The sequence below is a fragment of the Polypterus senegalus genome, chromosome 9 (genome assembly GCF_016835505.1).
Source record: "Polypterus senegalus isolate Bchr_013 chromosome 9, ASM1683550v1, whole genome shotgun sequence".
Lineage (NCBI taxonomy): Eukaryota > Metazoa > Chordata > Cladistia > Polypteriformes > Polypteridae > Polypterus > Polypterus senegalus.
The window spans coordinates 109,841,902-109,855,738 of NC_053162.1; the positions used below are offsets into that span (position 1 = coordinate 109,841,902).

Below are 13,837 nucleotides of genomic sequence, written 5' to 3' on the forward strand. Positions count from 1 at the left end.
GACGGGATTTGACTGAATGGTCTGCCGTTAAACTAGAAAAAGTGGATCGCAGTCGGCTGGTGGCAGCACCCCGGATCTCTGTAGTTCGGAACTCCAACTCCTAAGAGCCTGTGTGACACCCAACAGAGCACGTGCCAGAGGCGGGAATGCTCATTGGCTCCCGGTCAGGAGGTAGGGCTGATGATGGCTTGAGTCAACCTCCGGACGAGTTAAATAATAATATTAATATGTGCAAGCTGGAAACGTTGATCCAGACCGTACAAAGTCTTCTACAGATGCTGTTGGGTGTAAAGAAACTGGTAGAGGAGTTGGGAGCAACGGCTGAAGCTCCTTTGAGATGGGAGGAGGAATACCTGTGACGATTAGGTCAGGAGCTTCCCGCGATGACTGATTCGGCTGTACAGGTGAGTTTTACTGGTACCGTACAGAATAAAAGGACACAGAGTGAAACGGGCCTGCGATTAATTAGTAGAGGGTGCCAAGTAACCTCGACCCCTACAAGAGATATTTGTGTGATGACCATGTGTTCGGGGGAAGGAGCAATCAAACAAGAGCAGCTGAATAGTGTTGATTCTCGGTACGATGCGGTCCTGAAGACACTGACACCGGTTGTTCATAAATGTAAAGGGATTCAAACTCTTATCCAAAGGGAGAGCCAAACTGTGATCCAAGTCCCAGAAAGAAAAGGAGAACCTGCAGGAAAGGCAGAGAGCTCCTAACATAGAGTATGTGTGGATGGGATGCTCTCCTCGTGGGCGGGGAGATAGTCCGCCTCCAGCCGGGCAAAAGGCTACGTGGATGTTGCCAGTCTGCTTCCAGTCTTGCAGGACATTACTACATGTTTGGAGGCTGTGTTATGACTGTTAACGGCCGGGCCACTTGTGGCAGGACTGTCCAGGGAGAATCGGGGAGGTAGTTGAAAAGAAATACCATTGTCTCCCCGTTGTTTTCCTGTTCTTCTTTTATTACAGGAAGAAGCCTTGGTCAGGTCAGAGCAGACAGTCCCTCCAGGGACAGGACTACCCTAGCGGGGCAGGCTATTTCGCATCATAACGCTAAACTTGGGGGGAAGCACTGTGAGGGACAGCCGGCATTTCAGTCTGGCCAGGACGTCCCTCAACTAAGAGAAAGAGCCTTTTTAGGACACTACATCCCCTGGGATGCTAGATGGTAGCTCCCCTGGACAGAAATGGTTCCCAGGATTCCCGCAGGGCAGCATGGGACATGGAGTTTGGTTCTTCAGCCCTGTTGGGTGACGTGAGTACCGCCAGGGGGAGCTCATTAAGAACCTGGGGATTATTATGGTGACGTTAACCTAGAAGTACTTAGGAGTCACGAGGTCGGAAAACCGCAGTACTTCCGGGACACCTGAAGAAGGCATTTGACCCAGAGACGGAATACTTCCAGGTCAGAGACTTTAAAAGGACTGTGGGAAACCCCAGCAGACTGAGTCGGAGTTGGGAGGGAGTGCGACGGAGCTGCTGGGAGGATTTGTTAGTGGTTATTATAATTGTTATTGATTTATTGGAGTATTGTGGAGTGGAGGTGCTTGGTGCACACTATTATAATAAATAATAATCTGGACTTTTACCTGGTGTCTAACATGTTGTCTGATGGTTCAAGGGGACGATAGCACAGTGAATGCACTGAACAAAGAATTACAGGGAAAAAATGTCAACATCATTTCAGCCAGAGAAAAGATATCAGCGTTTGGATCAAAGCTTCTATATTGGAGGCAGAAAATACAAGGGAACAAGATAGCTGCATTTCCAAAGTTAGCTTTGTTTTTGGAAGATTTTGAAAATATAACTTTCGATGACATCAAAGATACAGTTATAAGACATCTTGCAAAACTCAGACAGCAGTTCTCAAATTATTTTTCTGAATTTGAATTAAATACTATCTACATAGGCCAAGAAGGGCAAAACAAATTTACATTTCACAAAACAAATCTATAACCATTAAGACAAATTTACAAAGGAAATTCAAATTAACATTTCAGAAAACAAATTTACAATAGTGAGAGCAATTTACAACTCCCACAACAAATTTACAAGCAGTAAAACAAATTAACAGTTCAGAAAATTTTACAAGTGGCCTGAAACAAATTTACATGCGGCAAATCAAACAGAAAGGGTAGGTACAATACACAGGAAGTGCTTGTTGCTGACCTTTTGTGTCATTCAAACTGTTTTGTGAACATTGAACAGGGTTTGAAAACCATTTTAGCAAGTTAGCCCGCTTTTGTTATTCTTGTGGGAAATGTTTAGACTTTTTAAAAGAGGGTCCCCACACTGGAGAACCAGATGCACAGCCGACGTCTAAACCTCCTGGAAATGTTAATCAAAGCACCAGTAAATGGAATCTTAATGCTATCTAGAGTCAGCTATCCTAGGCTTTTATTATTATTATTGTTATTATTATTATTATTGCTCAGTTGACATAGTATGAGTCATTCAGAATTCCGTTCAAATAAATAACTTCTGTACAAGTTGGGATATACAGTATATAATAATAATAATAATAATAATAATAATAATAATAATAATAATAATAATAATACATTTTATTTATATTGCGCTTTATATTTAACAATCTCAAAGTGCTACAAAATAAGAATAAATTAACAAAAAAGATAATCTATAGAAATAATTTAACAAAATGCCTTTCTAAAAAGATAAGTTTTTAGGTTTCGTTTGAAAGCATCAGTCGACTGTGGGGCTCTCAGGTAGTCAGGGAGAGAATTCCACAGCCTCGGCACCACTGAAAAAAAGGCCCTATCACCCATACTGCTAAGCTTAGTTCTGGGAACTTGAAGAGCGTTAGTATGCACAGAGCGGAGGGTGTGTGAGGAAATATGAGGGATAAGGAGTTCCTGTAAATACAAGGGAGCAGATCCATAGATGCACTGATGGGTTAGGAGGGAAACCTTGTACTCTATTCTAAGTGGTACAGGGAGCCATTGAAGGGTTTTCAAGATAGGAGTGATGTGGCTATGCTTTCGCACCCTCATCAGGATCTTGGCAGCGCTGTTCTGAATGTACTGGAGTCTCTGGATACTCTTGCCAGGAATCCAAATAAGGAGCGCATTACAGTAATCCAGCCTGGACGAGACAAAGGCATGGACAAGCCTCTCTGCATCTGCCAGGGTAAGTGTTGGACGAAGTTTAGCAATGTTCCTGAGATGGTAAAAAGATGACTTACAGAGATGTTTAATGTAGGTGTCAAAAGTGAGTTGAGAGTCCATTTTAACACCCAAATTTGTAACAAATGTAGAAAGAGGAATGTTTTGACCAGAAAATGTGATACTGGTGACGGTAGAAGAACGAAGATGGTGTGGTGTGCTTCATCTATGCCTCTTTTTCCTCCAAACAAATAGTCAGTGTAGATGTTGGCAGAGGAGCAGTAGAAGAGGTGGAAGTCCTAAGGTAAAGCTGAGTGTCATTTGCATAGCAATGGAAAGATAGACTATGTCTGCTAATGACTCTTCCAAGGGGGAGCATGTAAATGATAAAATGGATGGGGCCCAACACAGAGCCCTGTGGAACACCACAGGTAACATTATGGGTGTGAGATTTTTCACTGCCAAGAGTGACATACTCAGTTTTACCGGTCAAATAAGATGTAAACCAATTTTGAACATTTCCTGAAAGTCCAATGGTGTATTGCAGACTGTGAAGAAGAATATTATCATCAATTGTATCAAAAGCAGCTGTCAGGTCAAGGAGAATGAGTAAAGAAGGAGAACCAGTATCTGCTGACATCAGAAGGTCATTAGTGACCCTGACGAGGGCTGTTTCGGTGCTATGGCCAGGGCAAAAACCAGACTGAAACTTTTCAAACAGGTTATTCAGTTTGAGATGATCATGGAGTTGTACTGCAACTATTATTTCCAGAACTTTAGAGAGAAATGGAAGATTAGAGATGGGTCTATAGTTAGACAGAACTTCAGGATCCAGGGTGGGTTTTTTCAGTAGAGGTCTGATGACAGCAGTTTTTAGTGCTGAAGGAATATGGCCAGCCAAATGAGATTGGTTTATAATCCTGGTGATAAGTGAAGAAACAGCAGAAATGTTGGCCCTCAGCAAGGCTGAGGGAAAAGGGTCCAGGGAACTGGTAGACGTTTTCATTTTCCTGATGACGTCCTCCACCTCTTCCCATGTGGCAACAGAGAAGGAGCAAAGGGGCTGGAGAGTCTCAGGCAGTGGGTCGACAGTTGGGAGGAACAGAGTATTCATGGTAGAGAGGTGTAAGTGGATGTTATAAACCTTTTGTTTGAAAAAATTAATATGCAAATTACACTTCTCATCAGTGGCCTCAGAATGAGCACATGAAGGAGGTTTAAGAAAATGATTTATAGTAGAAAAAAGTTTTTTTGGATCCTTGGAGCTATTTCTAATGATGGTAGAATAGAACCTGGACCATGCAACCTTCATAGCTTCTGCATACGCCCTCCTATGTTCCCTATAGGCCTGTTTGTGAACAGTCAACCCAAAAGGACATGCCCAGCCACCTTCATTTTTACGCAACTCGCAGGTGTACCATGGTGCTGAGCACGAAAATGAGATGGACCTAGATGTTAAAAGGGCGTGAAAATCCAGGAGACTGCTCAGAGACTGGTTGTAGAGATCCATGAGGTCAGCAACAGAGCTGGAACTGGTAAGATCAGTAGAAAGACGTTTAAGGTCCAGGGCCAAGGCATCCACAAATTTCTAAAATGAATCTGCCATTCTGGTTTGGTATGAGGGGAGAAAAAGGGTAGCTCCATTGACACTACTTTGTGGTTTGAAATACCAAAATCATAAACCTGTAAATTACTAATTAAAGTAGAGTTTGAAATAACCAAGTCAAGTGTATGACCCCCAGAATGTGTGGGGACATCATCATATTGTTGTAAGTTGAGAGAATCTAACAACTCAAGAAAATCAACAGTGAGATAACCTTTAGGATTATCAACATGAATATTTATATCTCCCAGGATTATGATGTTGGCAGAGGTGGCACATAGTGTTGTGAGAAGATCAGTCATTTCCGGAATAAAAGCAGAGTTGGGTTTTGGAGGTCGATAGATAAGAAGAACAGTCATGGGAAAAGGGGGCTTGCATTTACAGTAAATGCAAGACACTCGCAGGAAGATTTTACAGGTAACGAAATAGGGGACACCCCCAGGACCTGACGATAGATGATGGCTAGACCACCACCACGCCCAGTGATGCGAGCTGCCTCCAAATAACTGTAGCCAGATAGACACGGTTCATTTAAGGCAGAGTAAGCCTCTGACTGGTGCAAGGTTTCTGTCAGACACATGAAGTCAAGTCCTTTCTCCCTGATGTGTTCTTCAATCAGTGTGGATTTATTGCTGATGGACTGAGAATTAAACAATTCAAATTTGACCAGTAATTGTGGAGTAAATCTCAGTACAGGTCTCAAAACAATAAAATCCACTCCAAGCAGCTTGTAATCCACTCCACAAAATAAATCCAGCCGGGGATGTAAGGATCTTGTGGTATTTCTCACAATGGCTCGGGTGTTTCCCATGCTAGAGTGCAGAGATCTCGCAATACTTCTAATGTTGATAGTAGTTGAAACAACGGTGCTCTGATGACTCATCACATGTTTGACAAGTGACTAAAAAGATGGAATGTTGGTAGCAGAGCACTTTTGCTGATTATGGAAAATGAACTTCCGACCAGAGCCTCTATGAATGTAACAAGGACGGCGAAGAAGTCCACAACAAACGGTAAAGCAGTATATTCAGACGGCAGATAAAACTTGATAAAAAAAATCAGTAGAATCAACAGCAAACAATAAAACAGTATGTCCAGGCAACAGGTGAATAGACAACAAAAACTTGATAAAAATGCGTAAAATCCACGACAAGCGATAAAACAGATCAGGAAAATTTTCAGAAAAGTATGAGACTTATTTACTAACACTAAAAATAAAATAGTAAATTAGCAATATTAAACTCAGACTCAGAGGGAGAAGCGGCGAACATTCAACGCCAGCGTCCTCTCCCACCATGATCAAATATATATGTGTGTTATACTTAATGCAGTCATTTAAGTTTGTTCATTACTATCGCAACATACACTGGGACTGTTAACTTTCGTAACGGTTGTAACCTAATAAAATAAAACATGATTTGGTTTAGTATTATTTTCAAAATTCAGCAATTGCTAGCACATTTCAAAGTACAGATATAGCTGCATCTTTTCGGTTCCAAAGGTCGAGCAGCAGTTGGCAAGGTAGGATCCAGCATGAGTCAAACATGTACAAAAATAACTTTCTCAGTCCAATAAAGTCTGTTTCAAAAAAGTTTATTGAAAATTTGAAAAAGAAAAAATCACAAAATTTTACAAAAAAGTTATTACACACAGAGAATAAAAGACAAAAACAGAAAAAATGTGTCTTCTCAGTCTTATTACAGTCTTAGCTTTCTCTGGTTAAAAATCAGTTACTTTCTATACTTATTACGTTTCTATGGCAAACTTACATAGACTTCACTTTAGTATGGCATTACAGCTTGAAGCTGTTTGCCCTCCATGCTTTAACAACTGCAAATGCAGATCATAAACGGAACTAGTGTGTAGTCAGAATGACAAGAAATAATTAGAATATTCCATTTACAATTTATCTTGTAGGGCTTATAATAAAACCTCCCATTGACTATGCACTAATATATACACAAACATTTTAACATAACTAACAAAATACTAATATCAACCTATGATAATCTAACTAACTAACAAATGGCTTTTACAACAGAAAATGGAATGGATTTTTTCTAGTGTACTGTATATGTATGCTATTTAGGAGTATTGTGAAGAAAATGTAAAGAGATTCATGATGTATGTGTTTTGTTTTTTTATTGTTAAAAAACTTGTAGAAGCCAACCTTTGTATCTCATCTTTTAACAAGCAGTGTTACCTGTAGTAGTCATAAACTAAAGGTCACATATTACGAGTAACTATACTAAAAAAAATTGTGGAAGTAGTTGAACTAAAATACACATCAATACATTTTATGGTTAATAAATTATTACAATTATTCTGTCCATAATGTGTTGATATTCAATTCTGTTCATTCCAGAAGAACAACCATGCACATCATATAAACAGTTCATGGACTAGAGAAACTTCAAATCAAAAGAAAGACAGTCCTTTAGCTGTGCGTCAAAGAGACGACTAAAACAAGAACAGAGACAAGTTCAGGTTAGGTGGCTTAACTGTTTTTGTCATGTATACAAGACAATGGTTGCAGGGACAGTTACTGTTTAATCAGTGGACCCATTTGGTGATTAACTTCCTGTGCAACAAACTTATAAATATATAATTTACAGAAAACCCATTCTGTTTATTTTTTATTTAACTAGATAAACATAGAATTGATTGTTTCAAATGGAAGTGATTTAAAACCTGTAAGAGGGAAAACATTATTTAAAGACCCTCTGGTAGCAGTGCCTGATCTGCTGAAACTAGCTGTCCAGAAAATGAGAACATTTAACAAGGGCATGGATGAAGGACCATATATACTTTTGTATCCAGATTGCTCAGAGGTGGTCAATGTGCCTGGGACAGAAAGGCCATTTGTATTGGCTGAATATAAAAAGGAAATAGGAAAAGCATATTGCAGGATCTCTTTTTTATATGCCTAAAAAAAGACTTTAGATGAGGTTAGTGGTTCTGATGATTTAGCACTTTTACATATTTCACAGTGCTGTGACATACTGTACATAATAATACATAATAATGTGTTCATTTTGTTTCCTTTAACTGCAGTGAATGTTAGCTCAGAATCAGACTCTGATTCTGAAATTCTTGTTACAAGTAAGAGCACAATTGACACTGACACTGTGGTGAGTTAACATAAAAAAATAATTTAGGAAACCAATATATTGAATGACCGTATTAATTATCTTAAACAGAGCTGTTTTGTGCATAATGCTTTTCAATATTTTGGTTCAACAGAGGCTAGCTACTTAGTAACGTCTGTAGTTGAGTTTGAAAATACATTCCTGCATTGTACTTGGACAAACAGTAGGACATTTAAGTTGCCCATGTCACTTTATTTTTCGGATAGTAATATCTGATACTAAGGATAATCAGGATCTACCTGAATACGATGTGACTAAGTCCACCTACTACAAGTAAGCAAAAAAAATTGACAAAATGTGACTATTCCCTTGCTAGACGTTTTTAGATTAGATGAAAAATAAACTGGCAAGTTGTTTCTAAAATATCTGTAGAATGGTTAACTTACAAAAAGTACTTCACAGATTTACTTAGGTTGGAAATTACTTAAGAAGAATGTGTTAGTGTAAAATGGGTGGAGTTGTCTTTTTAACATAGCAATGGTAATTTGTTTACAGTAAATATACACACTTTTATGCACCATGTGTTGAAGAAGATGAAAAGCCAATTCCTGTAAATCAGACACAACCATGTAAGCAGGCAGTTATTGACAATAGCAATAGGTTTTCTCTGTGCACTTAATGATAAAAGATTAAATCACTTCTGTGATAATATGTGAAAGAAGCCCTTTACTGCACATCAGTATTGTGTAAAAAATAGAAAACTGTGTACTGTCTGGCATTTCACAAATGTAACTCTAGAGAGGAGGTAAACATTACACTACCTGATATCATTGCAAACCATCCATCCATTCATCCAGTATCCACCGCTTATCCAAGGTCAGATTGTAAGCAGGGAAGCCCAGACCTCCCTCTCCCCGGCCACCTCCTCCAGCTCCTCTGGGAGAACCCCAAGGCGTTCCCAGGCATATAATCCCTCCAATGTGTCCTGGGTCTGTCCAGGTGGCCTCCTCCCAGTTGGGCATGCCCAGAACACCCCCTAAGGGAGGCGTCCATGGAGCATCCTAACCAGATGTCCGAACCACCTCAACTGAATCCTCTCAATGCGGAGGAGCAGCGATTCTACTCCAAGTCTCTCCCGAATAACTGAACTCCTCACCCTATCTCTAAAGTAAAGTCCAGTCACCCTGCAGAGAAAACTCATTTCGGCCGCTTGTATCTGCAATCTTGCTCTTTTGGTCACTACCCAAAGCTCGTGGCCATAGGTGGATGTAGGAACGTAGATCGACTGGTAAATCGACAGCCTCGCCTTTTGGCTCAGCTCTCTTTTCACCACGATGGACTGTTGCAGAGCCCGCATTACTGCGGATGCCGCACCGATCCATCTGTCAACCTCCCACTCCATTCTTCCCTCACTCGTGAACAAGACCACAAGATACTTGAACTCCTCCAAACCTGTCACATCATATTGATCATGAAAGAGTTAGCTGGTTCAACATTGCAAAGTAAAATGTTTGGGATGGAGCAGTCCGAGGTTTCAAGTGTGCAACATATTTAGAAACCTGTGATATGCTGGTCAGATTTACTGATGATGCTGGTGTTTTTGAGGATGGAATTGATACAGGTGGTCTAAGACGAGAGTTTCTAACAATACTAATGAACCATCTTAAAGACCGACCAATTTTTGATGGATCAACAGGACAACATTACTTAGTCTACAATGCAAATGGTATGTATACATAGTGTTAAGATGTGTGACTTGTAATTATATATCATATCACTGATACGCTTTGTTACTTGAACTGTTCCAGAGATATTTAGCAACAACATGCTTAGGTTTGTCTTGATTTTAATGTATCATGAAACATATTTGAATGTTTCCAAAAGTAGTTGCTAAATATGTATGGAACAGTAGAAATAACATTAAATGCAATTTGGAATTGTGGTTCGAATTGTAAATCACCTAAAATATGAATGATTTTCATTCATAGCTCTCAGGGAGGATGAGTACTTCTTGGCAGGAAAGATGATTGCGGTATCAGTTGTGCGTGGAGGCCCAGGTCCATATTTTCTCTCGGAAGATCCTGTACTGTATCTTGCAGGCCAGCCTTCATTCAAAGCAACAATGAATGATGTAACTGAAGAAGAAATAAAGAAAGCTTTGCGAGAGGTAGGAAAATCATAATGTAGGGCAGGGTTTATTTGTTAGTTTCTGCAATGCTTTGAGAAAATCATTACTTCCTTGATAACACAGTACACAGAGTAATGCATTTATTGTTTTGTGATTGTGCAAGATATAAGGTTAAACTATATAAGTAATGGAACAGAAATTTATGAGAACTTTATATACTGTATATGCCCCTTTTTTGTGTTTTAGATTGACCATGCTGCTTCTGTCGAAGCTTTGCGAGAATTTACTTTAAAACATAGCACAATGTTTCAGACAGCTGGTTGTCTGAGATATGTGGCTACTCTTGAAGAAAAGAGAACAATTGTGTCAGACTACCTCCGATGGTATATTATCGACTGTAACTCATGTGTAATTGACAGGTACCGTCATATTCTAGTCTTATAATTTTTGTAAGTTACATTGCCATGTTCAAAGCAAACATGATGTCAGTCTGCAATTCAGTTGTTAACAAGCAACTTACAACTACTGCATTATTAGTGTAGGACAGTTCCAATAATTTTCAACATAAATTGGTACCTCGGTATAATCCATTCCAGGTCCTTGGACTTATACCAAACAGGATGTATACCAAACAATTTTTTCCCCTAAGAAATAATGGGAAAATGATTAATCCATTCCCATGAAAAAATATCCTATTGTTATTGGTATATTATACATTGATGGGGTTGTATACAATTTAAACACTGCTTAATACTAAAATACATAAATCAAAAAGCAATTAGATGAAATAAATGAAAATTTAACCTCACTTTACTTTTTAATAACGTCTTTTGTTTTTCACAATCGTAGACACCGTCGTTCTCGGCATACAGTATGCAGCAGCCATGTCCTGGATACGCATGCCACCTACATACTTTTCAACAATCAATTCAAATTTATGTGAAAAAACACAAAATCACATTGTGACGATGCGGGTTTGCTGTATGCTCCCATCTGCTGTCCGGGTGCCCTTGAACCCTACACCGTCGGTAATGATACCGATGAGCTTAGCAGTGAGTCACAGCAAAGCACGGGATGGTGAAAAAGTGTCAAGTGCTTTTATTAAAACAATCAACAAAACAAGATGTTCAAATTAAAGTGCAGTGTCCGAAGTTCCAATAAATAAATCCATAAAATCAGAAGTGAAACGTGGAGGTTAAAAACAATAGAAAAAAAGTTTTCTTAAAAACAACGAGGTTAAAATACAGCAGGAAGCATTCTTTTAAAAAAAAAAAAAACACAACAAGAAGCCCGATGCCTTTTTATCTGGTGGCCCCCTGCTTCCCCTGTCTGGGCTTCTCAACAGGGGAGTCGCCCTACTTGCAGCTGACCTTCACTCTGCCTACTTCATCTGTTCAGTTCACCTCTCCGATCCCTGGCTCCGGTAGGCTCCTCCTGACAGTGACTTGGGACACTTGCCCAAGTCCCGACTCCCACTACCTTATGCAGAGAGTCATCCTCCTTCCAGTCAATCCCGCTCCATGATCACTAAGCAGTGGTGACCACTACTACTATTCCCCAGGTGTCGGCCCAACACCCATGCTCCCTGTTCAGCTGCGCGTGCGCAGGCTCTCTCTCTCTCTTTCTCCACTGCTTCCTCCTTTCTCCTGCAACCTCCCATCCGTTCGTTCGTTCGTTCTTTCTTTCTTTCTTTCTTTTTCCTCCCCTTCTAGCTGACTCGCATTTCTATTTATCGAGAGGGCATGACAGCTGAAATCAGCAGCCCCAGGAACAATCACAAATGCGGATGGTCTCACCTGTGCACTTAAATGAGAAACTCCCACATCGCGAATCGCCCTGAGAACCGCTTCAGCCACACAACCACCACGCCCCCTCGCCAAGCCGTGAGCGCATGATTATTTATTTTAAAACTGGCCTTTGACAGGAGCTGTGGACCCGCTATACCACACATGTGAGAATTCACAGAGTTATTGCGCGGGTTGTTCCCTCAATGCTAGCAACTGGCACACTGAAGCTCATGGGCAGTCGCTCTTGAAGAAGGTATGGAAAAATACAAAACAGCTTGATCAATCTGGTGTACGTGACAAGAGCCATGCAGACTCTGCTTGCCCATGGTGTACGTGACAAGGGTCGTGAAGACCCTGCGTGCCCAAAGTATGCGTGCTAAGTGCTACTTCTTGTTTTAAGGTTACTACACAAAAAACCACAAGTATGGAATCATCGAGCCCCAAACTAAGGAAACTAACAGATGTATTCCACCTTTAGATTTCTGGTAGTGCTGATTCAGGCTAATATTTTGAAATTCTTGTGTAACTAAAGTCATAAGACAAAAGCCCTATAAAAATTTGGGACACCGACCCCTCGGGGCAGACGAAGGGCAGGTGTCCTAGGACTGTGCTTCTCTGTCATTTTACCTTTGCCTGGTGTGTATCAATAAAAGATTTTTACTAACTTTAATTATATCTCTCTGTCTTCAGTCACAAGAAACGACACTATAGAAAAAGTGTCCACAACGGTCACTGCTCTTGAACTTGAGGGGCTCTTCAAAACTGACCTCAGTTTATCAGGGAACAACAGGAGACTCAGAGAAGGACAAACATTAGGCTACTGGGCTCACTATCTCCTTGATTGTGAAGGTTTGCAAAATAGATTGCATAATTATTTATTTTACAAGTAGTTAAAAACAATACTTAACAACATGCCAAGATATGTACGAACAATTCTGTTTCCTTACTGAAGGTCAAGCTGCTGTTGGCGTGGAAGATGCTTTCTTGTTTGCAACTGGGCTAACTTCACTTCCCCCGTCTGGATTGGAACCGCTGCCGCGGATTCAGTTCCTGGATGATTCACCATTCCCAATGGCAAACACATGTTCAAACACAATGAAATTACCACTGCTGGATTCATACAATGTGTTTAAATCACATATGGATTTTGGAATTCAGAGTTCTACAGGATCTGGCTGTTTTTAAATCAGGTGTGATTAGGTCCACTAGATGTGGATAAGTGTGTGCATTAAATCACTGCAGCTAGAGAACTCGATCCATCTGCTCTGGTGGACACACTTTTGCACTGTTATTTTATTTTGTAATATAACTCTGCTGCATTAGTATATTTAAGATTTTGAAGAAACCACATGTTTGATTACTGTTTATTTAAGCTACAACTGAAGATGTTTTAATATATTCTTGGTAATATTATGTTACATTTGGACAGTTTCATCAAATCCTGAGATCTGAAAGAGAGATTTCCTGGTAATAAAGCCAAATCAAGAGTACTTGAAACTAAACATTTATTTCTGATACTTTTATAATAGTGTAATAAATATTTTATAATTTACCTTACTTTTACTTAACTTTATTTCATTTCACACTTTATTTACAATAATTTAGGGCAGATGTGGAAGCTTTTCCAGTAAAATTTAAAATTCATGGACAGCATAAGTTACTCTTCACACTTTTGAGACACTGTTTCATTAATGTGTACATTATTAGATCTGTAGTACACAGAACAAATTATAATTAAGCAATTTCTTTAAGACGTATATACCGTTCTGATGCAGACTCCCAGTTCTCTGGCTTCTGTAGGTGACTGTGCTCCATAACAAAGTCCAAGTACTCCTGCATGTTCGGGTCACCACATGAATGCATTGGCTGATTTGATTCAGGGAAAGTATCCAGTTCTGTACATTCAATCCTAAATCCACAGTCTTTGGAGCCAAATCTAGATTGAGAAAGGTATCTGAGTAATAGCATTTATATACATTTAAGCTACAAAGAAAACAAAAAGTTACTGGGAAATGATAATCCAGTATCTGTGTGGTAAGTAGTACAGTTCATTGGGCACTCCTCCAGGACATGACGCGGTTGTAGAAGGGTGAATCCGGTGACTGT

At 39.8% G+C, this 13,837-nt stretch overlaps 1 pseudogene; it reads left to right on the forward strand.

Annotated features, from left to right (window-relative positions):
• The first annotated feature begins 383 nt into the window (after positions 1-383).
• Positions 384-10,388, forward strand: LOC120534886 (annotated as a pseudogene).
• The last annotated feature ends 3,449 nt before the right edge of the window (positions 10,389-13,837 follow it).